We start from the raw sequence: 27,563 nt of genomic DNA, 5'->3' as shown, positions 1-27,563 counted from the left end.
TATTGTTCTGAGAAATGAAGGCTATTCTATGCGAGAAATTGCCAAGAAACTGAAGATCTCGTACAACGCTGTGTACTACTCCCTTCACAGAACAGCGCAAACTGGCTCTAACCAGAATAGAAAGAGGAGTGGGAGGCACCGGTGCACAACTGAGCAAGAGGACAAATACATTAGAGTGTCTAGTTTGAGAAACAGATGCCTCACAGGTCCACAACTGGCAGCTTCATTAAATAGTACCTGCAAAACACCAGTTTCAACGTCAACAGTGAAGAGGCGACTCCGGGATGCTGACCTTCTAGGCAGAGTTGCAAAGAAAAAGCTATATATCAGACTGGTCAATAAAAAGAAAAGATTAAGATGGGCAAAAGAACACAGACACTGGACAGAGGAAGATTGGAAAAAAGTGTTATGGACAGATGAATCGAAGTTTGAGGTGTTCAGATCACATAGAATAACATTTGTGAGACGCAGACCAAATGAAAAGATGCTGGAGGAGTGCTTGATGCCATCTGTCAAGCATGGTGGAGGCAACGTGATGGTCTGGGGGTGCTTTGGTGGTGGTAAAGTGGGAGATTTGTACAGGGTAAAAGGGATCTTGAAGAAGGAAGGCTATCACTCCATTTTGCAACGCCATGCCATACCCTGTAGATGGGGCTTGATTGGAGCCAATGTCCTCCTACAACAGGACAATGACCCAAAGCACAGCTCCAAACTATGCAATAACTATTTAGGGAAGAAGCAGTCAGCTGGTATTCTGTCGATAATGGATTGGCCAGCACAGTCACCGGATCTCAACCCTATTGAGCTGTTGTGGGAGCAGCTTGACTGTGTGGTACGTAAGAAGTGCCCATCAAGCCAATCCAATTTGTGGGAGGTGCTTCAGGAAGCATGGGGTGAAATCTCTTCAGATTACCTCAACAAATTGACAACTAGAATGCCAAGGTCTGCAAGGCTGTAATTGCTGCAAATTGAGGATTCTTTGACGAAAGCAAAGTTTGAAGGACACAATTATTATTTCAATTAAAAATCATTATTTCTAAACTTGTCAATGACTACATTTCCTATTCAAACTAATTTCATGTATGTTTTCATGGAAAACAAGGACATTTCTAAGTGACCCCAAAGTGTAAGTGAATTTGTCCCAATACTTTTGGTCCCCTAAAATCGGGGGACTATGTAAAATGGTGCTGTAATTTCTAAATGGTTCACCCGATATGGATAAAAAAATACCCACAAATTAAAGCTGACAGTCTGCACTTTAACCTCATTGTCATTGGATCAGTTCAAATCCAAAGTGCTGGAGTACAGAGCCAAAACAACAAAACATTTGCCACTGTCCCAATACTTTTGGAGCTTACTGTATGTTGCCCTAAGAGTTGTTTAAGGTTGGTAGAATATTATTCAAAATGATTCACAGCTGTAATGGTTGCCAAAGGTGCTTCCGCCAAGTATTAACTCTGGGGTGTGAAAACATACGCAATCAATACATCCAAGTTTTTTGTATTTCTTAGTAATTTAGATTTTTTTTATTTGTATTGTCTTTCACTTTGAAAATGAGGAGTAGGTTGTGTAGATCAATAGGAAAAACAATTTAATTTAATTCCTTTTTAGATTACATTTTAAGGTAGCAAAATGTGAAGACTGTGCAAGGGGTGTGTGGAATTGTCCCCCACGATGAAATCGAGGGGGCATATGGATCTGTCTCCGTCCGTATGTTAGTTAGGCACACGCGATATCTTAGACACCACTGGCTCAATTTTGACGAAACGTAGGTGAATTACGTGTCTTGCCCTAGCTTTCCGGCATTTACAAAAGTACACTGATTGGCCCAAGGGGGGTGCTATAGTAATCAACTGAAATTCCAAACATTGAACAAGCATATCTCCTATCCCGTTTGAGCTACGGTCATGACATTTTGTACATACAGTGCCTTGCAAAAGTATTCATCCCCCTTGGTATTTTTCTGATTTTGTTGCATTACAACCTGTAATTGAAATTGATTTTTATTTGGATTTCATGTAATGGACATACACAAAAGAGTCCAAATTGGTGAAGTTAAATGAAAAAAATAACTTGTTTCAAAAAATTCAAACAAATAAATAAGGGAAAAGTGGTGCGTGCGTATGTATTCACCCTCTTTGCTATGAAGCCCCTAAATAAAGATCTGGTGCAACCAATTACCTTCAGAAGTCACATAATTAGTGAAATAAAGTCCACCTGTGTGCAATGTAAGTGTCACATGATCTGTCACATGATCTCAGTATATATACACCTCTTCTGAAAGGCCCCAGAGTCTGCAACACCACTAAGCAAGGGGAACCACCAAGCAAGCGGCACCATGAAGACCAAGGAGCTCTCAAAACAGGTCAGGGACAAAGTTGTGGAGAAGTACAGGTCAGGGTTGGGTTATAAAAAAATATCTGAAACTTTGAACATCCCACGGAGCACCATAAAATCCATTATTAAAAAATGGAAAGAATATGGCACCACAACAAACCTGCCAAGAGAGGGCCGCCCACCAAAACTCACGGACCAGGCAAGGATGGCATTAATCAGAGAGGCAACAAAGAGACCAAAGATAACCCTGAAGGAGCTGCAAAGCTCCACAGCGGAGATTGGAGTATCTGTCCATAAGCTGTACACTCCACAGAGGTGGGCTTTACAGAAGTGTGGCCAGAAAAAAGCCATTGCTTAAAGAAAAAAATTTGCAAACACATTTGGTGTTCGCCAAAAGGCATGTGGGAGACTCCCCAAACATATGGAAGAAGGTACTCTGGTCAAATGAGACTAAAATTGAGCTTTTTGGCCATCAAGGAAAACGCTATGTCTGGCGCAAACCCCTCACCTCTCATCACCCAGAGAACACCATCCCCACAGTGAGGGGGGTTGTAAGGCAACAAAATAGGAAAAATGCCAAGGGGAGTGAACAAAATATTAAGAACACATTAACCGTTAGCGTTCCAAATAACTCTAACGGTCACCCCAGCGTGAGTTTTTTTAAATGCGTGTCAGAATGCACTCACTGTTCCAAAATGTGATTGTTACTCAACAGGACAGTTAACCTGCGCTGCCCTCAAACTAAGTCACGCTGCCTGCTAATTATCTATAGGCTATGTTTCAACTTGTCAATTTCAAATGATTTTCTAACAAGTTTTAATTTACTAACAACAGTTTGAATTGAGGTGTGTTCCGCCTACTCATTAATTCACATAGAAGTAGCCAATTTCACTGTTGCGGAAAATCTATGTTTGAGGCTTTACTGAGCCATCTTCGATGAGAGCCCAAGCACTTCCCCAGTGTTTCCCCAGATGAAGTATGCAGACATTTGCGCATCTCCAGTCAGAACAGAACCTGTACAAAGTTTTCCCCATGCACATTTTCCGGCTGACGCCCGCATTGCCTTTTTGTTTTCCTTACTAATAAAAACTTTGTGTGCGTTCCTATCAAAGTAAGTGCCTTATTACGTTATCATTATAGTTTCTGTATATCGTCATTTCAACTGTAGCACACCCTATGTATGTATGGAGCATAATGTATTTACTGTTTTATTCACGTTTTTTGGATGGTTGTACTGATTTATCATGAGCTAATGCAAAAGTATGTGGACACCTGCTGTCGAACATCTCCACTCTTCTGGGAAGGCTTTCCACTAGATGTTGGAACATTGCTGCGGGGACTTGCTTCCATTCAGCCACAAGAGAATTAGTGAGGTTGGGCACTGATTTTGGGCGATTAGGCCTGGCTTGCAGTCGGCGTTCCAATTCATCCCAAAGTAGTTCGATGGGGTTGAGGTCATGGGGTCTGTGCAGGCCAGTAAAGTTCTTCCACACCAATCTCGACAAACCATTTCTGTATGGACCTTGCTTTGTGTACGGGGGCATTGTCATGCTGAAACAGGAAATGGCCTTCCCCTAACTGTTGCCACAAAAGTTGGAAGCAAAGACTCAATCATCTAGAATGGAACTAAGGGGGCCTAGCCCGAACCATGACAAACAGCCCCAGACCATTATTCCTCCTCCACCAAACTTTACAGATGGCACTATGCATTGGGGCAAGTAGCGTTCTCCTGGCATCCGCCGAACCCAGATTCGTCGGTCGGACTGCCAGATGTTGAAGCGTGATTCATCACTCCAGAGAAGGCATTTCCACTGCTCCAGAGTCCAATGGTGGCGAGCTTTACACCACTCCAGCCAATGCTTGGTGATCTTAGGCTTGTGTGCGGCTCCCACAAACAGTTATTGTGCTGACGTTGCTTCCAGAGGCAGTTTGGAACTCGGTAGTGAGTGTTGCAACCGAGGAAAGATTATTTTTACGCGCTTCAGCACTCGGCAGTCCCGTTCTGTGAGCTTGTGTGGCCTACTACGTCACGGCTGAGCCGTTGTTGCTCATAGACGTTTCCACTTCACAATAACAGCACTTACAGTTGACCGGGGCAGATATTTCACAAATTGACTTGTTGGAAAGGTGGCATCCTATGACGGTGCTACGTTGAAAGTCACTGAGCTCTTCAGTAAGTGCCATTCAACTGCCAATGTTTGTCTATGGAGATTGCATGGCGGTGTGCTCAATTTTATATACCTGTAAGGAACGGGTGTGGCTGAAATAGCCAAATCCACTAATTTGAGGAGGTCCACATACTTTGGGCTATGAAGTGTAATTGCTAGCTACAGTGAGGGAAAAAAGTATTTGATCCCCTGCTGATTTTGTACGTTTGCCCACTGACAAAGAAATTATCAGTCTATAATTTTAATGGTAGGTTTATTTAAACAGTGAGAGACAGAATAACAACAACAAAATCCAGAAAAATGCATGTCAAAAATGTTATAAATTGATTTGCATTTAATGAGGGAAATAAGTATTTGACCCCCTCTCAATCAGAAAGATTTCTGGCTCCCAGGTGTCTTTTATACAGGTAACGAGCTGAGATTAGGAGCACACTCTTAAAGGGAGTGCTCCTAATCTCAGCTTGTTACCTGTATAAAAGACACCTGTCCACAGAAGCAATCAATCAATCAGATTCCAAACTCTCCACCATGGCCAAGACCAAAGAGCTCTTCAAGGATGTCAGGGACAAGATTGTAGACCTACACAAGGCTGGAATGGGCTACAAGACCATCGCCAAGCAGCTTGGTGAGAAGGTGACAACAGTTGGTGCGATTATTCGCAAATGGAAGAAACACAAAATAACTGTCAATCTCCCTCGGCCTGGGGCTCCATGCAAGATCTCACCTTGTGGAGTTGCAATGATCATGAGAACGGTGAGGAATCAGCCCAGAACTACACGGGAGGATCTTGTCAATGATCTCAAGGCAGCTGGGACTATAGTCACCAAGAAAACAATTGGTAACACACTACGCCGTGAAGGACTGAAATTCTGCAGCGCCCGCAAGGTCCCCCTGCTCAAGAAAGCACATATACATGCCCGTCTGAAGTTTGCCAATGAACATCTGAATGATTCAGAGGAGAACTGGATGAAAGTGTTGTGGTCAGATGAGACCAAAATGGAGCTCTTTGGCATCAACTCAACTCGCCGTGTTTGGAGGAGGAGGAATGCTGCCTATGACCCCAAGAACACCATCCCCACCGTCAAACATGGAGTTGGAAACATTATGCTTTGGGGGTGTTTTTCTGCTAAGGGGACAGGACAACTTCACCGTATCAAAGGGACGATGGACGGGGCCATGTACCGTCAAATCTTGGGTGAGAACCTCCTTCCCTCAGCCAGGGCATTGAAAATGGGTCGTGGATGGGTATTCCAGCATGACAATGACCCAAAACACACGGCCAACGCAACAAAGGAGTGGCTTAAGAAGAAGCACATTAAGGTCCTGGAGTGGCCTAGCCAGTCTCCAGACGTTAATCCCATAGAACATCTGTGGAGGGAGCTGAAGGTTCGAGTTGCCAAACGTCAGCTTCGAAACCTTAATGACTTGGAGAAGATCTGCAAAGAGGAGTGGGACAAAATCCCTCCTGAGATGTGTGCAAACCTGGTGGCCAACTACAAGAAATGTCTGACATCTGTGATTGCCAACAACGGTTTTGCCACCAAGTACTAAGTCATGTTTTGCATAGGGGTCAAATGTAAATCAATTTATAACATTTTTGACATGCGTTTTTCTGGATTTTGTTGTTGTTATTCTGTCTCTCAGTGTTCAAATAAAGCTACCATTAAAATTATAGACTGATCATTTCTTTGTCAGTAGGCAAACGTACAAAATCAGCAGGGGATCAAATACTTTTTCCCTCACTGTATATGTGGCGCCATGTTTGTTGATATCATACAATGCATTCTGGTTGTCACGTAAACTTCTGTCAGACCAAAGATGTTATAACAAAATGAGGTGAAGGGATGGTTCACTCGACTGACTTAGATTGTAACTATAGTTACTCAGGGTTGCCAGCTCAGACCCCTTTCCAGGGGTTTTATTTGTATTTTGTCTTATAAACTTATCCTGTGTTTGCCTCCTATTTATTGATAAATCCCCCATCATAGTAATATTTCCTGTATCATATCCCCCCACGATACCTTCCCCCATTTCTACCCCACATGGACTTGAAATCCCCCAGAAATGAAATAAACCCCCTCCCACAAACATCCCTAAAATGGTTTGACCCAAATCTGGCAACCCTGTTTAGCTTTCACACTACGGTTAGGCTAGGCAGGAGGCTTGTATTTGGGGTGATGATCTGTGAGGTGATAATCAATCAATCAATTTTATTTTATATAGCCCTTCTTACATCAGCTAATATCTCGAAGTGCTGTACAGAAACCCAGCCTAAAACCCCAAACAGCTAGTAATGCAGGTGTAGAAGCACGGTGGCTAGGAAAAACTCCCTAGAAAGGCGAAAACCTAGGAAGAAACCTAGAGAGGAACCAGGCTATGAGGGGTGGCCAGTCCTCTTCTGGCTGTGCCGGGTGAAGATTATAACAGAACCATGCCAAGATGTTCAAAAATGTTCATAAGTGACAAGCATGGTCAAATAATAATCAGGAATAAATCTCAGTTGGCTTTTCATAGCCGATCATTAAGAGTTGAAAACAGCAGGTCTGGGACAGGTAGGGGGTTCCATAACCGCAGGCAGAACAGTTGAAACTGGAATAGCAGCAAGGCCAGGCGGACTGGGGACAGCAAGGAGTCACCACGGCCGGTAGTCCCGACGTATGGTCCTAGGGCTCAGGTCTCTCAGTTGGCTTTTCATAGCCGATCATTAAGAGTTGAAAACAGCAGGTCTGGGACAGGTAGGGGTTTCGTAACCGCAGGCAGAACAGTTGAAACTGGAATAGCAGCAAGGCCAGGCGGACTGGGGACAGCAAGGTGTCATCATGCCCGGTAGTCCTGACGTATGGTCCTAGGGCTCAGGTTCTCAGAGAGAAAGAGAGAACGAGAGAATTAGAGAGAGCATACTTAAATTCACACAGGACACTGGATAAGACAGGAGAAGTACTCCAGGTATAACCAACTAACCCCAGCCCCCGACACATAAACTACTGCAGCATAAATACTGGAGGCTGAGACAGGAGCGGTCCGAGACACTGTGGCCCCATCCGAAGAAACCCCGGACAGGGCCAAACAGGAAGGATATAACCCCACCCACTCTGCCAAAGCACAGCCCCCGCACCACTAGAGGGATATCCTCAACCACCAACTTACAATCCTGAGACAAGGCCGAGTATAGCCCACAGAGGTCTCCCACCACAGCACAAACCAAGGGGGGGCGCCAACCCAGACAGGAAGATCACGTCAGTAACTCAACCCACTCAAGTGACGCACCCCCTCCCAGGGACGGCATGAAAGAGCACCAGCAAGCCAGTGACTCAGCCCCTGCAACAGGGTTAGAGGCAGAGAACCCCCAGTGGAGAGGGGAACCGGCCTGGCAGAGACAGCAAGGGCTGTTCGTTGCTCCAGAGCCTTTCCGTTCACCTTCACACTCCTGGGCCAGACTACACTCAATCATATGACCTACTGAAGAGATAAGTCTTCAGTAAAGACTTAAAGGTTGAGACCGAGTCTGCGTCTCTCACATGGGTAGGCAGACTGTTCCATAAAAATGGAGATCTATAGGAGAAAGCCCTGCCTCCCGCTGTTTGCTTAGAAATTCTAGGGACAATTAGGAGGCCTGCGTCTTGTGACCGTAGCGTACGTATTGGTATGTACGGCAGGACCAACTCGGAAAGATAGGTAGGAGCAAGCCCATGTAACGCTTTATAGGTTAACAGTAAAACCTTGAAATCAGCCCTTGCCTTAACAGGAAGCCAGTGTAGGGAAGCTAGCACTGGAGTAATATGATCAAATTTCTTGGTTCTAGTCAGGATTCTAGCAGCCGTATTTAGCACTAACTGAAGTTTATTTAGTGCTTTATCCGGGTAGCCGGAAAATAGAGCATTGCAGTAGTCTAACCTAGAAGTAACAAATGCATGGATTAATTTTTCTGCATCATTTTTGGACAGAAAATTTCTGATTTTTGCAATGTTACGTAGATGGAAAAAAGCTGTCCTTGAAACAGTCTTGATATGTTCGTCAAAAGAGAGATCAGGGTCAAGAGTAACGCCGAGGTCCTTCACAGTTTTATTTGAGACGACTTTACAACCATCAAGATGAATTGTCAGATTTAACAGAAGATCTCTTTGTTTCTTGGGACCTAGAACAAGCATCTCTGTTTTGTCCGAGTTTAAAAGTAAAAAGTTTTCAGCCATCCACTTCCTTATGTCTGAAACACAGGCTTCTAGCGAGGGCAATTTTGGGGCTTCACCATGTTTCATTGAAATGTACAGCTGTGTGTCATCCGCATAGCAGTGAAAGTTAACATTATGTTTTCGAATAACATCCCCAAGAGGTAAAATATATAGTGAAAACAATAGTGGTCCTAAAACGGAACCTTGAGGAACACCGAAATGTACAGTTGATTTGTCGGAGGACAGACCATTCACAGAGACAAACTGATATCTTTCCGACAGGTAAGATCTAAACCAGGCCAGAACTTGTCCGTGTAGACCAATTTGGGTTTCCAGTCTCTCCAAAAGAATGTGGTGATCGATGGTGTCAAAGGCAGCACTAAGGTCTAGTAGCACGAGGACAGATGCAGAGCCTCGGTCTGACGCCATTAAAAGGTCATTTACCACCTTCACAAGTGCAGTCTCAGTGCTATGATGGGGTCTAAAACCAGACTGAAGCATTTCGTATACATTGTTTGTCTTCAGAAAGGCAGTGAGTTGCTGCGCAACAGCTTTTTCTAAAATTTTTTGAGAGGAATGGAAGATTCGATATAGGCCGATAGTTTTTATATTTTCCGGGTCAAGGTTTGGCTTTTTCAAGAGAGGCTTTATCACTGCCACTTTTAGTGAGTTTGGTACACATCCGGTGGATAGAGAGCTGTTTATTATGTTCAACATAGGAGGGCCAAGCACAGGAAGCAGCTCCTTCAGCAGTTTAGTAGGAATAGGATCCAGTATGCAGCTTGAAGGTTTAGAGGCCATGATTATTTTCATCATTGTGTCAAGAGATATAGTACTAAAACACTTAAGTGTCTCTCCCGATCCCAGGCCCTCGCAGAGCTGTGCAGATCCAGGACAGCTAAGCCCTGGAGGAATACGCAGATTCAAAGAGGAGTCCGTAATTTGCTTTCTAATGGTCATGATCTTTTCCTCAAAGAAGTTCATGAATTTATTACTGCTGAAGTGAAAGCCATCCTCTCTTGGGGAATGCTGCTTTTTAGTTAGCTTTGCAACAGTATCAAAAAGAAATTTTGGATTATTCTTATTTTCCTCGATTAAGTTGGAAAAGTAGGATGATCGAGCAGCAGTGAGGGCTCTTCGGTACTGCACGGTACTGTCTTTCCAAGCTAGTCGGAAGACTTCCAGTTTGGTGTGGCGCCATTTCCGTTCCAATTTCCTGGAAGCTTGCTTCAAAGCTCGGGTATTTTCTGTATACCAGGGAGCTAGTTTCTTATGACAAATGTTTTTCGTTTTTAGGGGTGCAACTGCATCTAGGGTATTGCGCAAGGTTAAATTGAGTTCCTCAGTTAAGTGGTTAACTGATTTTTGTCCTCTGACGTCCTTGGGTAGGCAGAAGGAGTCTGGAAGGGCATCAAGGAATTTTTGTGTTGTCTGAGAATTTATAGCACGACTTTTGATGCTCCTTGGTTGGGGTCTGAGCAGATTATTTGTTGCGATTGCAAACGTAATAAAATGGTGGTCCGATAGTCCAGGATTTTGTGGAAAAACATTAAGATCTACAACATTAAGATCTACAACAATGGCATTCTGATAACATTTTGTTTGCTTTGTGATTTGTCAAAAACTGTATATGACTTGTCAAGTCATGTGCTCCGGTTCTTGTAACGCTGTAACAAGTACATCGAAGACTTGTAAGATGCTGAGAAGTGGCCAAATTAAGTTAATATTTTTCGGGCTTTGAGCGCAGCCATCTTTGACTTTGACTTTGTTTATTTGCGTCTTATAGTGAATGGCATTCTGGGATTAGGGAGTTTTTGCTTGTCAAACATAAACAAACATGACTGTCATCATAAAGAATTTAGCTGCTGTTAGCTTAGGTGACACGCATCTTTTTTCTAAACAATAATAACATTTCGCCCTTGTGCTCACCAGATATGTGTTACATTGTAAACAACTGTAGCTGTTAGGTCGCTAACTTATGTTTTGTTTTTTGTCAGCGCAACCTGTTATTTAGACTATTTTATGGAATGAGTTTGGCTGTGGATGCGTTCCATGTGATGCTTGGATGATGAAGTTCGCATTTATCTTTTACAATAAAAGGTGAAATTGAAGATTAAAGTTGTGAAGACCTTTATTTCCCATCAGTACAAAACATTGTTTACATGCTTTTCAGACAACAATGCTGTTTATATGCGTTTGTTGCATCATACGTTCTGTTGCTACTGTTCCAACCACATATTTGCGATGGTACGCTGCATGGAGCACTCAACAATGATCACAAATATGTGATCATACGGGTCAAAGGGTTAATATTGAGTTGAACCCCCCACCTTTGCCCTCAGAACAGCCTAATTCGTTGGGGCATGGACTCTACAAGGTGTTGAAAGCGTTCAACAGGGATGCTGGCCCATGTTGACTCCAATGCTTCCCACAGTTGTGTCAAGTTGGCTGGATGTCCTTTGGGTGGTGGACCATTCTTGATAAACACGGGAAACTGTTGAGCATGAAAAACCCAGCAGCATTGCAGTTCTTGACACAAACCTGTGCGCCTGGATCCTACTACCATACCCCGTTCAAAGGCACTTACATTTTTTGTCTTGCCCATTCACCCTCTGAATGGCACACATACACAATCCATGTCTCAATCATCTCATGGCTTAAAAATCCAACATGTCTCCTGCCCTGTCTCTCTACACTGATTTTGAAGTGTATTTAACAAGTGACATCAATAATGGATCATAGCTTTCACCTGGATTCACCTAGTCAGTCTATTTCATGGAAAGAGCAGGTGTTCATAATGTTTTGTACACTCAGTGTTTATGCATATCCTCATGAGAAACATGTTTTCCATAAGGACCTATAAGCTGTATCATTAGTGGGGGACGACATGTTTACTGTTGCCTTGTTCTTTCCATGCCTCTCTTTCTCTGCCTCTCTTTCTCTCTTTCTGCTTTTCTGTATCTCACACACACACATACACACACACACACGCACAACCTCAACCTTGTTTGTGTGAGAGCTGCTGTTGTTTGATAGCCCAGTCTCCCAGTAGATCTTCTGACATTGTTGTTCTTTGCCTGTGTTGGTTGGAGCGTGTGACTTACATTTGCCCAGGCTCCTTGGAGTGAGTTTGTTTTTGTTCTCAGTGTTGTAAACAGGGTGGGGCTCCATTCTCCAACCACTCAGAGAGAGATGCTTATTTTCTCAGGTGCTATTTTTTGTTTATCAGTTTGGTCAATAGACTTACTCAGGTGGAATTAGGTGTTGGAGGGATATTTAGCTGACTGTTTGTTTTGGTCCTTGGATGTCTCACAGAATGGAAAAACAAAGTAGAAATGAAACTTTTTATGTGTGTTTCTATAGTACCCCTTGGAGGGAGTGTATACTCAAAAAAGCAGACTTCTAAATATTTGCCTGTTGGAGAAATAAAGCAAATAAGAAGTGTTATGGATGTGGACAAGCTTTTTGGGGAGACTGAACATATTAGCAAAAGTCTGTGACTTTGTAAGTCTTAGGTCAAAACATGTATAGCCATATCGAAGGAAAGTCTTGGTTGAACACAAAAATTATGATTTTGAATAGATTGTAATTTCCGTTCTTACTTTAACCTCTACGGGATTAGTGTCCCATATATGGGACGGTTGAGCTAACGTGCGCTAATGTGATTAGCATGACTGTTGTAAGTAACAGCAAACTTTACAGGACATAGACATGTCTTATATGGGCAGAAAGCTTAAATTCTTGTTAATCTAACGGCACTGTCCAATTTACAGTAGCTATTACCGTGAAAAAATACCATGCTATTGTTTGAGGAGAGTGCACAACAACAAAAAACTTATCACGGCAACTGGTTTGATACATTCACCTCTGAAGGTAAATAATGTACTTACATTCAGTAATCTTGCTCTGATTTGTCATCCTAAGGTTTCCAGAGATAAAATGTAGCATAGTTTTGTTTGATAAAATCAATTTTTATATTCAAATATAGGAACTGGGTTCTACAGTTTGAACCCCTGCTGCCTCTGGCTCCACACCCACCCCGCCTGGCCATCTAGATGTGTGAAAGTTAGTGTATAAGCTAATGATCCATCATGTATGACATTCCTGGGAGTGTGTAAACTTACATTTCGTATTACCATATCATTTTTGTATGTTCTCTATAGTTATGTACTTGAAAATGTATCAATTGACCAATTCGGCACATTTCAGCAGACTTGATACAAAATAGTCCAGTATTGCAATGCTTCAATGGATCAATCTGAAACACACACACAAATCTATATTGCGCCTAAACTGCAATATTCTATTGGGGCCTTTCTCTTGCATTTCATAGATGATGGAACAAAAAAACCCTGCATATTATCTTTTACCAGATCTAATGTGTTATATTCTCCTACATTAATTTCACATTTCCACAAACTTCAAAGTGTTTCCTTTCAAATGGTATCTAGAATATGCATATCCTTGCTTCAGGTCCTGAGCTACAGGCAGTTAGATTTGGGTATGTCATCTTAGGCGAAAATTGAAAAAAAGGGTCTGATCCTTACTATAGTAACCCTTGGAAGTACTCAAAAAAGCGGACTTCTAATATTTGCCTGTTGGAGAAATAAAGCAAATAAGAAGTGTTATGGATGTGGACAAGCTTTTTGGGGAGACTGAACATATTAGCAAAAGTCTGTGACTTTGTAAGTCTTAGGTCAAAATATGTATAGCCATATCGAAGGAAAGGCTTGGTTGAACACAAAAATGATGATTTTGAATAGATTGTAATTTCCATTCTTACTTTAAAGAGCAAAAACAACCGTTATGGATGTGACACCCTCCGTTATGGATGTTACAGAGTCTGAAATAGACATTGCAATTTTAACGTTTTCTTGATCAAAATCGATCATAACACATTTGTTGTCATTTGGAATGTCAGCAGAAAGCATAGTACCTTAGGATTACATAATGATAGGTATTCTGAATAGTATACATGACCAGGCATTTTTTTCTCTTTCAAAATTCAAATTCAAAATTAACCTTTACCAGTTGAATGTAGGCACAAATATATATTTTTATTTTTGTATTGAATGTTTTCAGAATTATTGTAACAAAACATACAAATGAGTGGCTTCCGTCTGGCCACTCTACCGTAAAGGTCTGATTGATGGAGTGCTGCAGAGATGGTTGTCCTTCTGGAAGGTTCTCCCATCTCCACAGTGGAACTCTGGAGTTCTGTCAGTCACCTCCCAGATGTCACGATCATCTACCAAAGAGGAGGACCAAGGCGCAGCGTTGCAGGCAAACATACTCTTTAATTAGAGACACGATCAAAACAACAAACGATACGTGACAGTTCACGGTCAAACATAAACAGACTTGAAACAAGATCCCACAAACACAAATGGGAAACAGACAGTTTAAATATGGCTCCCAATCAGAGACAACCAACGACAGCTGACACTCGTTGCCTCTGATTGGGAGCCACTCAGGCCAACATAGAAATACACATACTAAATAAACAAATGAAATGCACACCCTGGCTCAACATACAAGTGTCCCCAGAGCCAGGGCGTGACAGTACCCCCCCCTAAAGGCGCGGACTCCGACCGCGCCCACCAAACACCACAGGGGAGGGACCGGGTGGGCACTCCACTTAGGCGGCGGATCCGGCTCGGGCCTGATCCCCGCTCCCTCTCCAACCCCCCAAAGTACCCCTGGTCCGGTCTGGCCCGCGCTGGCCGGAGCTGGACTGCACACTGGTGGAGCGGATTGCTCTAGCTCCAGCGTGAAGCATCTGACCGGTGCCGGACCAGCCACCGGTGGAACAGGCACGGGCCGTGCCGGACTGACGACGCACACCACTGGCTTGGTGTGGGGAGCAGGAGCGGGCCGCGCCGGGCTGACGAAACGCACCACTGACTTGGTGCGGGGAGCAGGAGCGGGCCGGACCGGGCTGACGAAGCGCACCACTGACTTGGTGCGGGGAGCAGGAACGGGCCGTGCCGGACTGACGAAGCGCACCACTGACTTGGTGCGGGGAGCAGGAACGGGCCGAGCTGGGCTGACGAAACGCACCACTGACTTGGTGCGGGGAGCAGGAATGGGCCGGACCGGGCTGATGACGCGCACCACTGACTTGGTGCGGGGAGCAGGAGCGGGCCGGACCGGGCTGACGGGCGCACCACTGACTGGGTGCGGGGAGCAGGAACGGACGCGTGCCGGGCTGACGAAGCGCACCACTGACTTGGTGCGAGTGGCAGGAACAGGCCGGACCGTACTGGGAACACACACCACTGGCCCTACGTGGGGATCAGGAACAGGCCGGACCGGACTGGCAACACACGCCAGTACCTCTCGCCGTGCCTCTACATCCTCCTTCCCCCTGGTGACCAGTGACTCCCGTAACCTGGCGGCCTCCTGCTGCCCCGTCGTCCACGGCGTTAGCCCCCCCCTAAAAATTTTCTGGGGGTCTCTCCTCCCCATGGGCCAGGCCTCTATAGTTCTCGCCCAACTCTCGCTCTTCTGCCTCCAACTCCCGCTATTCAGCTCCTCAATTGGCTTGACCCAGTCGAAGCTCTTCCTCCATTGTTTCCAAGTCCACTCTCTCTGCTCTTCACTCGGCTTGACCCAGTCGAGGCTGCCACGGAGATCTGCTAGGGATTTCCCTGGCGATGGCTCCTCGACTCGCTGCTTGGTCCAGTTGTGGTGGGATCTTCTGTCACGATCGTCTACCAAAGAGGAGGACCAAGGCGCAGCGTTGCAGGCAAACATACTCTTTAATTAGAGACACGATCAAAACAACAAACGATACGTGACAGTTCACGGTCAAACATAAACAGACTTGAAACAAGATCCCACAAACACAAATGGGAAACAGACAGTTTAAATATGGCTCCCAATCAGAGACAACCAACGACAGCTGACACTCGTTGCCTCTGATTGGGAGCCACTCAGGCCAACATAGAAATACACATACTAAATAAACAAATGAAATGCACACCCTGGCTCAACATACAAGTGTCCCCAGAGCCAGGGCGTGACACCAGACCAAGGCCCTTCTCCCCCGATTGCTCAGTTTGTCCGGGCGGCCAGCTCTAGGAAGAGTCTTGGTGGTTCCTAACTTCTTCCATTTAAGAATGATGGAGACCACTGTATTTTTGGGGACCTTCAATGCTACAGAAAGTTTTTGGTACCCTTCCCCAGATCTGTGCCTCGACAGAATCCTGTCTCTGAGCTCTACGGACAATTCCTTCGACCTCGTGGCTTGGTTTTTGCTCTGACATGCACTGTCAACTGTGGGACCTTATATAGACATGTGTGTGCCTTTTCAAATCATGTCCAATCAATTGAATCAATTTAATTTACTACAGGTGGACTCCAATCAAGTTGTAGAAACATTGGCTGACGACATGGGTCCCATTATGCCTGGCAAAAACCAAACACAGCATTCCACAGTAAGAACCTTATACCAACGGTCAAGCATGGTGGTGGTAGTGTGATGGTTTGGGGATGCTTTGTTGCCTCAGGACCTGGACGACGAAACGGAATGAAATGGGGATAAACCTAACTGAATTTGTGCAATAGAAACTCTCATTTGCAACTGTTTGTACAAATGATTACACCCTAGATCAGCTAGATGCAGGCAAGAGTATGCAAGGCGGTATTGAATGTGTCACTGTCTGTCACTTTAATAACCCCAATTTGTCTCTCGACCTGTGCACCTACGTTATAAACTTTCATTCGTAGGCTAGGTTGTAGCAACCTCATGATGGGTATAGGGATAATTAGAGTTTCATGTAGTAGCCTAAACCTATCGATGTTACGTTGAGCTGGGTGAATGGAATATGAATGACAGGCCATTGTCATAAAACCAAAAAAATCGTCCTCCCTTATCGGCACCGACCGCCACTGCGTCACATACAGTAAGCATATAGGCTGCTGTATGCATTGTCATTGATAAGGTATGCTTTAGGTAGCACTTAACTACCCTAGTTACATGTTATTATAACATACTGTAGATGGTGAAATGTACGTCACTATCAAAAGGACCAAAAGCACAGCTTCCTTGTATTTGAAATCTGGAATGTTACACTGACAAGGGACATCAAAGCACTAAAGTGAATGCACATCCAGTACAGGTATTATCCAGTAGCAGAGCATCAAACTCACTGGTAGGATTTCTAGTGTTGCCATTGTGTTTAATAACAGGCTTACAGTAAAGTTGAAAAGGTATTTGTTGTGGATGGAGAAATAAGCTTGTGAGTTATTGGATATTATAAAACCAGTTGTTTGGATCCTGGATGCTGATTGGTTGATATGTGGGAGTTGTGAGACAACAACTCCTGTAAAATACCATAACGTGTTAATGTCATAATTCTACAAAGATAGTATGATGTACACGCTTTTAACGGCGAGCCCCATAGTTAGAAATGTGTAAATCAATATTTTCACTTAATATGATAGAGTAGTCGGATTAGGCTTCGGGAGTGCGTTTCTGTATACTTCATACACAATTGTAAGTGATGATTGAAGGGCTAATTCAAAGAGTTTTAATCACCATGTGAACCTCTTGCAGTGTCATCTTTTTTTGTAAATGCCTCATAAAATGAATAGACGAGTAGCCTCTTTTTAGAGCATAATGGATACATTAGAATATAAGATGGATGGTAGATTAGTATCCCTCACAATATTTCTCTATCTCGGCTCTTTTCTCTATAGCGGCTGATCTCACATAAAAGACCTAGTGGAACACAATAAGGTGGCAGATGAACCTCACATGGGCAGGTTAATTGAAAACGAGAGATGATGGAATTTGACTGTTTCGTTTGCAGTCATTCTTCAAAGTGGAGTTGAGGGCTGACCACATTTATATGATCTCCTGGTGAGATTGACTGTAGGAACCTGTTTAGCTACTGTATGGTTTTACACTGTCTGTAGACAATACATTTGTGTTGTTTATTTTTTGTTTAGTCTTCACCTCTGATTGTACCTGGGCTTACCTGCCCATCATATGAATCACATTGGAGCTGACTCTCCTTTTCCATCATGTGAGATCATGCCATTGGAACTGAGGTGTTGTGTTGCTATTGGGGTAAACTTCAAGGTGCCGACCGACCATTGAACAAGATGTCAACAAAAGAGCCAGGTTGTCATCACCAGGCTGACATGACTCTAGTTGTTGGGTGATTCATTAACTGAAGATATACTGGGCCAATAGTGGAGCTGCATAAAGATGACGGCTCCCATGTACTTACCACAAATGCCTTGTTTGCTGTATTCTACATTGCTCTCCTTTACTTTTTTTTGTGTCGTCATTAGCAAAGTATACATGATCCCAATTCTAGCTCCAAGACAACGGCACTTTGAAAAACCCCAAAAGTATATTGTGCTGATTTATTAGCGCGTTGAACCATGTTGCGCGCCGTAGTTTAAAAACTCGGTGGATAGTGGTAAAACAATAATGTTATATCTGAATTCTTATGCATCTTCACCATTGGAACCATTGATGGCTACCAGATTATCGCCAGCTGATCTCTCGTTAAACCATCAACACGTGCTAAATTCACCTGCACAGCTGATCTCAATTGCAACCATTATTGGTCACCTCATTACCGCTCCCTAAAAGATGATGTTGGTGTCACCTTAGTCCTGCTTGCAACCAAAGTCTTTCAAGATATGTTCGCCCTCTGGTTGGTATTATCGGAACAAATTAGTCCTACTTTATGAGCAGACTAAGGGCGATTTATCCATTTGACAAGCATTCCATACAACTGAAATAAAGTATTTCCTTGTTTATCACGGCAAATCTACTGTGACAATTTACCTGATACGTATAAATGGAAAACTAATGTTGATGTAGCCTACTCTTATTATTATTACATTTGTTTAATGAAATCCATTAAATCCTGTCTTTAAAATAAAATCTTAAAATTATCAAGATCGGGGGTAAAATATCCCTGGACTGTCCATGTTTGAAATGTGTAACTAAATCAAGTCAATTGTGATTGAGTTATATAATCAATATTTTTTAAATCAAATTACAGTGTAGGCTAATAAAGTTATTTTAAATGGCATATATTATATTATTTTACCATTTAAGGTGAAATGTTTGAATGAAATAAAGGCCTACTATTTTTTTATTTGTATACTCTGATAAGTATTTTTTACATTCATCAGCGTTATTGTTTCCAATGCTCCTGATAGGTTGATATTTCATTGGGGGCGGGAGTAGAGAACCTAGACACAGTTGTCTGGTATCATTATCACTTGACACAGTAACAACAAAAGATCAACTGATCGGCTGGTTTATTCTTGTAGGTTTTTGGTTGCAAGCAAGTTTGCTTTAACACGCAGGTGAATGTAATCTCCCGTTAGTAGTGTTTTAAGAAATCCAGTGGTAATGCATAGCACAGCGCTACATTCTACCTGTTGGTTGCAATGCACCCACTGTATCACAGGGTGTACATTCATGCTCCATTGTTATGTGTACTTCACATTGTCATTGACTTCCAGTACAGTAGAGGTTCTACAGAGAATGGATTGCACAAAGTATATTTTGTCCTCTCCTGTTATGGATAGGATGTCGTTAGGTAAAATAATTGTTTACAATCCTATTTACAGCATGAGGCAAGGTATCTGTTAAGTAATCATGTGTAATATTCTACAGGACAATTAGTGGTGTTAGTGGGCGAAAATGTGGACAAGTAAGTCTTTTGGATGCAAATATGTTCTCTATATTGTATTGTAACCCCTTGGAAATTGATCTTATTGAAGCTGCTATTGGTTCTCTGGGCCCAGTTTTTCCAAAGTTATCTATCCGTATTTCGGCTATCGGATAGGATTAAATACATAGAAATAGAATACATAGAACGAGAGTCCCTATTCAAGTCAATGATTTGTCCATTCAATTCATGTAAGGTTCTGTATTTATTTCTTAGTTCACCTTGTTCTTGAACGTAGCCCTGTTTCTTTGTGTTCTTGAACGTAGCCCTGTCTTTCATTTTTGTTCATTGATTTCACCTGTGTTAGTTACTCACCTGGTCTCATCAGCTCCTTATTTAGTTCAGTTCATTCTGTTTGTGCCTTGTGAGGTATTGTTCGTTTTGACTCTACTAAGCCTTTTCCTAGCTCGTTTGTGAGAACCAGTTTTAGCCTTCAGTCCTAGTTTTGATTCACCTGCCTGTTTGCCTACCTGTGTATGACCATTGCCTGCCCGTGACCATGATTCCTGCCTTATGCGAAGGCGTAATAAACACCTTCCGCGCTCTGCGAGTGAATCTACACCCTTTTCTCCCTGAGTATTCATTACAATTCATTCTATTTCTATGCATTTAATCCTATCCGATAGGCAAATCCAGATGGATAACTTTTTAAACACTGGGCCCTAGAGTTGACATTTATTACTACAGATCACCTGTTAGCCAGTCAATAATGGGCACACTTATTGTTCTCACTCTGAAACCTTCATTATGTGAGACCTTTAGATGTGTTAGGCTTTCTTACAGTTTAGCTCATGTAAATGATTTGCATGAGGTTTGTCCCTCCTGATTTAGGTTGTTTGGAACTCTTCTACTTTGGAACCATGCCAATTGAATTTTCTGCTTCCTAACATGCTAGGAGAGAAGGGAATATATATCTTTGGGCCTGAGGCTTGATCTCCTTACGTGCGTCCCTCCCCATCCATTCACATCACTCTGGCAATTAGTGAGTTCGACCATCTCCAAATGGCCCACTAATTAAAGAGTTGGCATTATAATTACAATATGTGTATTGTCTGTTTGTGTGGTGTGCTGTACATAATGTGCTTGGACATTTCTTTGGTTTAAATGGATTGAGGGTTGTTAATATACTTGCTGTAAATGTGATTTAATGTGGTTAACATCTACGATACCTCCTTTATCAGCCCTTTGACAGTTGCACTGTTTGTCGCATGTACAACGCAATTTGGCTGACAGCGGTAACTGGCAGCCGAAATAACCAAATTATTTAGTCATGGGTTTTTAACGGGCACAATGGCAAATGGATGTTAAGTAAATGATGCAATTTATTCCCTTCCTCCTCATTGCCAGGCTGGCTGCCACGGGACTTCTGCCAGCTTTAAATAAGTGGTACCCAGATGGTATTCACATGACGCACACTTGGTTACAAAATCATCCCCGGGAATAACTCCGCTGCCACAACAACCAATAGGTCAATTGAGCAGGAGAGCCTGTTGCTTCCACAGTTCTGCATATGCAAATCTGCTAATATTGTGTCATTTCGCTAAATTCTGGGGGAAGGTTGTATCTCAGGGGTCCTAAATGAATTGGAAAGGATCCCAGTTAATGAGCGGAGCTGGAGAGAGAGAGAGAGAGAGAGAGAGAGAGTGGAGACATCCTCCGCCTCAGCTCGTTTCCTCCTTCCTAAAGCATGGCTTCCTGGTTCCTGTACCGCTCGCTTGCCCGGGCCTCATGCTCCTCCGTCGTGGAGAGGGGAAGTGCCTGTGATGAGGATGGGCCTGTAATGGGATAGTCTGCCGGGCTCTCAATCGGATAGAGTGATTTTTCTACCATCTTATGAGATGTCATTCTATTTCTGGAACATGAGTGTGGAAGACAATGCCTGGCCTTTTTTCTCTCTCTCTCTCTCACTCTCTCTCAATCTCTTTCTCACTCACTCACTCTCTCTTTCTCATCCTTACTCTCACTCTCCCACTCTCTCCGTCTCTCTCATCCTCCATCTCCTCTCTCTGTCTGCCACACTTTTACACCCGCTCTCATCAGCTGCAGCTGTGGTGCACTCTCAGTCTTGATTTCTCCTGGAGAAGTGGTGAACTGTGTCGTCTGCAGCCACTAACGGCCAACAGCTGCTTCAGCCCACTGCAGAGGGAGGACAATGTGGAACTGATTTTCAGAGAAAGAAAAATAAATAAACAATGTGCAAAAAAACAATACCTCAACCAACACACAGCTTATGCAAATTGGGAAAATGTGTTTGCAGATCGATAAGCCATGCTTGTGCATGAAAGTATGGAGTGACCACTTTACACTAAGATGTTCGTTACCACGAGCAGTTCTTTATCTGCAAGATATTGACCTACACATCTGTTTTTCATATATATATATATATATATATATATATATATATATATATATATATATATATATATATATATCAGTACCCACAAATTTTTTGACACACCTACTCATTCCAGGGTTTTTCTTTATTTTTTAAAACTATTTTCTACATTGTAGAATAATAGTGAAGACATCAAAACTATGAAATAACACATATGGAATCATGTAGTAACCAAGAAAGTGTTAAACAAATCAAAATATATTTTATATTTGAGATTCTTCAAAGTAGCCACTCTTTGCCTTGATGACAGCTTTGCACACTCTTGGCATTCTCTCAACCAGCTTCATGAGGTAGTCACCAGGAATTTAATACAATTAACAGGTGTGCCTTGTTAAAAGTTAATTTGTGGAATTTCATTCCTTCTTAATGCGTTTGAGTCAATCAGTTGTGGTGTGACAAGGTAGGGGTGGTATACAGAAGATAGCCCTATTTGGTAAAAGACCAAGTCCATATTATGGCAAGAACAGCTCAAATAAGTAAAGAGAAACGACAGTCCATCATTACTTTAAGACATGAAGGTCAGTCAATATGGAAAATTTCAAGAACTTTGAACGTTTCTTCAAGTGCAGTCGCAAAAACCATTAAGCGCTATGATGAAACTGGCTCTCATGAGGACCGCCACAGGAAAGGAATACCCATAGTTACCTCTGCTGCAGAGGATAAGTTCATTAGAGCTAACTGCACATCAGATTGCAGCCCAAATAAATGCTTCATAGAGTTCATGTAACAGACACATCTCAACATCAACTGTTCAGAGGAGACTGCGTGAATCAGGCCTTCATGGTCGAATTGCTGCCAAGAAACCACTACTAAAGGACACCAATAAGAAGAAGAGACTTGCTTGGGCCAAGAAACACAAGCAATGGACATTAGACCGGTGGAAATATGTCCTTTGGTCTGATGAGTCCAAATTTGAGATTTTTTTTTCCAACCGCCGTGTCTTTGTGAGATGCAGAGTAGGTGAACAGATGATCTCCGCATCTGTGGTTCCCACCGTGAGGCATGGAGGAGGAGGTGTGATGGTGTGGGGGTGCTTTGCTGGTGACACTGTGATTTATTTAGAATTCAAGGCACACTTAAACAGCATGGCTACCACAGCATTCTGCAGCGATACGCCATCCCATCTGGTTTGCGCTTAGTGGGACTATAATTTGTTTTTCAACAGGACAATGACCCAAATCACACCTCCAGGCTGTGTAAGGGCTATTTGACCGAGAAGGAGAGTGATGCATCAGATGACCTGGCCACAATCACTCGACCTCAACCCAATTGAGATGGTTTGGGATGAGTTGGACCGCAGAGTGAAGGAAAAGCAGCCAACAAGTGCTCAGCATATGTGGGAACTCATTCAAGACTGTTGGAAAAGCATTCCTCATGAAGCTGGTTGAGAGAATGCCAAGAGTGTGCAATGCTGTCATCAAGGCAAAGGGTAGCTACTTTGAAGAATCTTTGAAGAAATGATTTGTTTAACACGTTTTGGGTTACTACATGATTCCATATGTGTAATTTCATAGTTTTGATGTCTTCACTATTATTCTACAATGTAGAAAATAGTAAAAAAAAAAAAAAAAGAAACTTGAATGAATAGGTGTGTCCAAACTTTGGACTGGTACTGTGTATGAAATGTGCATGAAAACGAGACGTCTATGATTGAATGACAACAAACAGAATCCCTACTATTGACCAATGACAGACAAAGGGGTGTAGACTTTGGCTCCCAAACTTCGGCTTGCCTGGATAATTTTTTGTGTGTGCACGAACAGCCGAAAAACCCTTGCCGAAGACCAAAACGTCACAAAATGTTGTCAAAATATATGCACAAACTGTTCCGAACTGTTTCGGATGGGAAGCATGCAGACCGCTTTACTGTGTACGTGGAAAAGACACCAGCTGTACCAGGATAAGTTTTACTCATTGTGGTGGGATGTGGGTCAAACTGTCAGTAGGTCAAAGGTCAGATTGGAAGAAACAAGACAATACAACAATGGCAGATCTAATTAGTAAACACATGAACATCACTGCCAAGTCTGTTTCTGCCTTAACAAAATAGCCCACATTCATTTCAAGTGTATTTACTTTATGAGCACATATACTGTAGGCCTATTTCTAGATATTTGGATTGCATTGGTTTCAAACTTAATTGGTTTGGAGCCTTGAGACCATTTATACTTCATTATTAAAGTCCAAAACACTATATTATCAGTTTATCTTAAAATTTTCTATATTCTGTAACAAAAAGCAAGAAAACGGATCCATTGATCACTAGTGAAATTATCACACTCTCTCCATTGTTTCATTATTTTCTGTCACCTTGTAATTGTCAGGGTGTCATAAGCTGCTATTAGCATTGGTAGAAAATGTTAATGCTCAGAGGCTCATCTGCTCCAGAGAATGCCTCTCTATCACTCTCTCACATTGCTTTAAAAGGGAAAAGGAAGATCAATTTTGCCCATAAAGGCTGTATCACAAGGGCTTTTTATCCTAAATGGCTCTGCGGATTGTTATCTGCGGGAAGTGTGTCCTGCCTCCGTCGTGTTCAATCAAGTGTCCACTTAGCTGTGACTGGGAGTAATTGTTCCCAAGTGGGCCACACACTGACCTGTTAATGTCTGCGTTGACCCTCTAACCTTGTCAGCACGTCTTAGGGAGGAGTTTAAATCATGTGGATCTCCTCCTTGCCTTTGCGCTGCCAGGTCAAGTGGGCGTCGCTGCTGAAAGACCACTCTCTTATAATTGTTACCAGCAGCATGGGTCAGCCATGGGTGCTCCTGGAGCCCGGCTCTTATTAGATGAGGTACTAGGAGTGCTGTGACTTAATGGGTCAAGCCATTGATCCGATCCAACCACCATGTTCTCTCTCTACAGTCAGATGGAGCCATGCTAGCTACCTGATGACTGGCAGTCGCAGCTCAGGTGGACTGAGGCAACCAACCGCCATTCAGTCCATCTATAATGTTTTGGTATTGACTTTTGTCAATGGGGCCATTATTGTGTGGTGCCCTCTGTGTATTGGACATGGAGGGGGAAGAGTAGGTTGTCCTTGCTCCCATCCAGTCTACCTGATGTTTCATGGACCTGGGTAGAACAAACACCTTCTCCACAAGTTTGTGGTCAGATCGCTTGGAAACATGACACACAAATAAGTAGCAATTAACACACTACTTTAAAGTCGCTGGTTACGAGTTCCTTATGAAACTGACAAAGATTGTAATTTGGGTGAAAAGGAGAGATTAAAACCACATGCTTCTAAAGCTGAAAGTTGTGTGTTGAGCAGCTGCTGTGTGGAAGTCCACAAGTGAAAAATAGCTTAGCTGTTGTACTGTATATATGTATTGGATGTTGCCGCAGTGGATATGACTTTCAAGATAATGTACTGTATCTTACAGTGTTTGGCTGTTTGTTCAGTTTTATGGATGGAAAGCAGTGGCACAACTATAAACTAAACCACTACTCTTTAACTGCTGCCTGCTAATTTGCGAAGTGAAATAAAAGTACCTACCTTCAAAAGTACTTTCTTTACCTCCCTTACATGAGACCATGCATGAATCTAATCTCTTTAGAATGATCTCATCAATTAGATTTTCTTGGAGCCATTGTAAATTCTGTGTGGTGTTATGCTTTTCCCAAGTCTTTTCTCAATAGCCCGTTGAGTGCCTTCTGTGCGGGGTCTCAAAGTTACAGGGCCTTTTTGAGCCAATGCTCTTTTGAGCAAAGTGGAGCCCCAATGGTTCAGCCATAAATTCAGATGGGTGACGCCGTCTATTGGGATCAACATATTTTTTTGAGTAATGACAGGCATGCAGGCGGGTAATCAGAGGGGTCTTATCTGGGGTTCAGAGGCTGATGGAATGTGTCTCGGCTGTGGAAACAACACCGCGTTAATGGGGTTAGCTGAATTCCACACTCATGAATTATGAGGAGTTGGGATGGCGGGCCTGTGGCTTGTTGTGTCTGGTTTGGGGCCTCTACACACTACTGCTGCACAGAGAGAGTCAAGAGTTATATATTTGGTCTTTTGACACTGGCTCTCATAGGCAAGGTCAATTAATGGAGCTGGATCTTCTTGTTCTGTTCTTCTGGTGGGAGAACAAAGGTGCATTATACGCTCATGCCATAAACAGATAGGCCTAAAGATATAGATGGTCACGCACGCACACACACACACACACACACACAAATGTGTTGTTGTCTTATGAATGCATATTTTAACAAGCATGTACAGCATGTGGAGAAGTCAATATTGGCTGGCATTTATTTTAGATCGGTCCGATGACCAAGTTCACAAATGTAATTTTGTAACTGACTGAATTTTCTGAATGGTGTTCAGAAAATGGCCTTGCAAATTCAGATTATTTTGAGAGAGAGCTCACAGATGATGGTGTGGGTTTATAGTTCAATGTGTCACTGAGAACATGCAGAGTTAGATGGGAATCAGAGTTCTGTAGTTGTATACGATGTTATTTGGTTAACACTGACATTTTCATCAGCAGCATCATCACCACATTATGCAATCGTGAGATTAGTGTTAAATATCAGTCATACTAATCTGTGTTTGTAAAGTTTTAAACAGTGAGATGACTCGATATGTATTTAGGTCAGGAGATGACAACAGGAATCAGTGTGTCATAACTCATGTAAAATATGTGTGGTTGGAACTGATCACGTTTAATTTTCCCTTTGATTATTTCACTCCGGTTGATGTGGGTTAAGTGAACTGTACTTTCCCCACCTTTTCACTTCCTGTTTGTAATAGACATCTATCTCCCCTGTCCTTCTCTTCTGTCTGTCCCTCGCAATAAAGTGTAATCTGTGAACTCCTGATGATCCCGCCCCCAAAGACCCTGAGCTGAATTCTCATTGGAAGAATGGAACGCCAGTCTTTCCTACACGAGTGAACACGGTATGTGCACATTCTTACTCTATCTACATCTACCCTAAAATTACTTTTAATTTCTTATGTGTGCTCTGCCTCTCTGTGAACTAGTCTGCAGCACAGTACGATTTAACTTATTTTGCTAATTTGCATCTCATTATAATTAGGTTAAACTAGATACCAACAGATACTGAAAAAGTATTTTCAAGAATTTCTAATTGTTCATGCCATCAAATAATGTTCAATTTTATTTAACCAAATTGCATTATGACTTTAAATAATGACACAACTTAAAATAAATTGTACAAGTTTGTCATATTGAAACTTTGTTGAACATAGTTTTAAGTATGTTGATGCATTGCAGAAAATATTACTGCACATGTATGAATCTTGAATGGTGACTTAAATTAGACTAAACATGTTTTCTCTTTTGTTTAGTCAAAAACAGTTTTAGGGTTAGATTTCTAACATTGCATTTTTTAACACAGAACGGGGACTGTGTGAATCAGGCCTTCATGGTCGACAGAATATCATCATACAGATGGCAGTCTTTCAATTTTAATGACTATATCATTCTAAATGATCACCTTGTGTCATATTGGCAAAATCAATGAAAAGTAGCAATCAAAACAAAAAATACACACTTTACTCCCTGAATGATACACCGGTCGTAGTAGCATCGGCAGCTTTGTGTGTGACACTCCTTTGTTTTTAACGTCTTTGGCATGCTCTAGTCTCCCTGTCCCTCTCCTCTGTCAGCCATGGGTGCTCTGATTGGCTGAATACTTTCTGCACTCTAGTCTGGCTGACTGCCAGGGCCTGCCTTGCCACTGATCAGAAGTGAACGTGACATTTGTGCGGAGGTAATGGAATCTGTGTGCAATTAAATCTCCCGACTGTGAAGAAGCGTCTATC

The 27,563-nt window shown here is 42.7% G+C and overlaps 1 protein-coding gene across 7 annotated transcripts in view; it reads left to right on the top strand.

Annotated features, from left to right (window-relative positions):
• LOC121578273 (forkhead box protein P1-B) overlaps positions 1 to 27,563 on the top strand; it is a 210,146-nt gene that overhangs the window by 10,604 nt on the left and 171,979 nt on the right. For all 7 annotated transcript variants that reach the window (XM_045223875.1, XM_045223874.1, XM_045223878.1 and 4 more), the window contains exon 2: positions 26,577 to 26,675. The gene's annotated coding sequence lies outside the window, so the exon portion shown is untranslated. The remainder of the gene's footprint in view (positions 1 to 26,576; positions 26,676 to 27,563) is intronic.

The sequence above is a fragment of the Coregonus clupeaformis genome, chromosome 12 (genome assembly GCF_020615455.1).
Source record: "Coregonus clupeaformis isolate EN_2021a chromosome 12, ASM2061545v1, whole genome shotgun sequence".
NCBI classification, from domain to species: domain Eukaryota; kingdom Metazoa; phylum Chordata; class Actinopteri; order Salmoniformes; family Salmonidae; genus Coregonus; species Coregonus clupeaformis.
Note: the sequence above shows the minus strand (reverse complement) of the source record. Positions and strands in the feature narration are given on the sequence as shown.